Source organism: Octodon degus, unplaced genomic scaffold (assembly GCF_000260255.1).
Source record: "Octodon degus isolate 3935 unplaced genomic scaffold, OctDeg1.0 scaffold00117, whole genome shotgun sequence".
Taxonomy (NCBI): Eukaryota; Metazoa; Chordata; class Mammalia; order Rodentia; family Octodontidae; genus Octodon; species Octodon degus.
The window spans coordinates 7229666-7232358 of record NW_004524693.1 but is presented as its reverse complement, the minus strand read 5'-3'; positions in this window follow the sequence as shown (position 1 = coordinate 7232358).

Genomic DNA, 2693 nt, shown 5'->3' with positions numbered 1-2693 from the left:
TCATATGCACTCACATTAGTGAGCCCATGAACAATAATGTGCACTTGAATTTTTAAAATGTTGCCTTGGTGACAGGGTTGGAAAGGAGTAAGTTAACCATGCCACTCCATAACTTTCCCTGCTTCTGTGTCACATCCCAACTCTGAAGGGAGTGCACCTCTTCTTCAAGTATCTATCATAAGTGTCATCTCACTGCATATTCACCTCAGTATAAAGGAGTTACACCATCATCCTTGGCTCTTTTTCTTTTCTTTTTTATGTATTTAGTACAGGGTCTCCGGAGTCTCACTACACAGATGGAACTCGTAGTGATCTGCCTGTTTTCATCCTCCCAACCACTGGGATTACAGGTACGTGCCACCACACCTAGCTTCAGTCACTGTCTCAGCATGCCCTGGGGGTGGAGCCTGCATCACAGGCTGGGGATCAAATCCCAGTCCCTGTGTCTGTCTAAGGAGGCGCTTTAATCCACTGAGCTATCTGGCCAGCTCTCTTGGCTCATTTTCAACACTGTAGAATCAAAGAATGACTTTCTCCAACTTAAAGGTACCCATTAATCTAAACCAGAAAAATCTTTGGAAGTAAGAGAGACTTTCACATTCATCCTGAGATTATACCTCAGAAGGTATTTACTCTCAAATGTTTTTGAGATCCCTGAACTCCTCCTGCCTTCTCCCATTAGGCTTAATGTTGTTGTCTAGGGCACAGAGATCTGTAACTCACAGTAACAATTCCCTACCTGAACAACAGCAGTAATTCACGGTACCACAACAGGATTCCTGAGTTCCTGTTAACTCTGCAGAGTTAAGTCATTGCGTTGGCATTAGATCCAGCACTTAGAAGCTCTTCAGGGTGATTTCAGAACATAGCATCAGCTAAATAGGTCCCTGGGCCTGAGCCAGGCTCCCAAAGCTCCAGTTCCAAGACTCATCATTTGCAGAATCCTGTCATTTAAAATTCCGTGGGGATGGTATATTTTAAGAACTAGTAAAAACCTAACCTGAAAAAGAAGCTTTGGAGCTTTATTCATTGCATTGTGATTTTTTTTTAAAATCTCCATATATGATTATTATATACTAACAATATATAATACTTAGTTGTGTTCTGATTATATCCACATCTCTTGCCAGTAGATATGGCAGGAGGAAGGGAACAAAATACAAACAGGTATCAACTCTCATTCACTTTTAAATCCCTATTTCTCTCTAAAAATATCATCATCATTTTGTTCTCCATTAAAACGTGAAATCATGTGGTTTCAAGGCTAAAGTACTGCATGAATTCATTTGTTCTATCTTCCACCTGCAAATAAACCTAGACTTAAAATCTTCCCAGCATAGCTGAGTAATAATTCCTTGTGACTGACAACAGGGTTTGATCATCTTTACTATCAATAATGTTTTCAATAGCCCTACCCTAAATCCCTCTGATTACAGTGCAATCTTCTGTTGTTTAGTTTTCAGTGAAAGCACATCTTCCCATTGGATATTTTCCAATTACCAACTGGTTATATTCCATCCCTGTTAGTTTTCTTCCCCACAGTTTGCATTCTTTTTAGTGTCCCTCACAAGCTCCATGTATCTGCTCTTTAATTGAATCTATTAATTGTGTAATAATGTCTGGATGTCTTCCTTGTCTCTTATGGATTGTCAGAATGTGAACAGAAATATCAGAAGATGAATGTAAAAGAGTTTTTCACCATTTCTACTATTTACACCATCGAAATTTTAAATTTCGTTTAATACCATTTATTGGGTATATGCCGTACAGGTCCATGGTAGAAAGCTTTAAAAATATAGAAGAGTATAAGAAAAGAAAATACCCAGGGACAACCCTCTCTCAGACGGAGCTTTCTTTCCCTCAATAAATATATTCTGCTCATAAAAAGATAAAAGAAAAAAAATCATTTGTATTCTGACAACCCAATCCTCTGTGTGTGTGTGTGTGTGTGTGTGTGTGTGTGTCCTCGTTTGGGAATTGGGATTATACTGTATTATATGTTGCTTTATATTTCACAGGCATTTATGATTTCCCAACTCTCATAATCTATAAATATGATTCTTTATGGATATTAGAATTTTGAATAATCTGCCAAATTTATGTGTACAACTTGAATAACAATTGAACAGTCCACAGCATTGTTCTTTTTGAAAGAGTTTGATGCTTTTTATTTATCAACTGAAAATTACACAAATATTTAAAGGATATAATAAATAGCTCCTCAACTAAAAGATAAAGCTTCAATTGCTTAACAGGCCTAACACACACCTATTGCCGTTCAAGTGTGCATCATTAGTAATTCAGACAAGTCCTTGTACTTTCGCACTCCTTGATGCTTAATACTTTGATATTTTCATTACACTGTTCTCTCTGCCTAGCTTCCACCATCTATTTTCTTCCCAGATCTAAGCATTCCTTTACCATTCGGTTCATGTATCATCTCCATAAGGCAATTTTCCTTGAATCACCGAGTTCAGCTAATGAATCTGCACATCCACCAATGACAACTCGTGTGTTTCTAGAATATATTGAAATATATTTTTGCTTCTAGCTCTGCCACTAACCCAGAGGATGTGGAGTGTATCTAACTCATCCTCCAATACCTGGTTTAGTGGCCAACATGATAGCTGTACTATTGAAATAAACTGAGTAATATCTTGTGTGTGTGACTGTGATTGATGCTTGCCATTCAA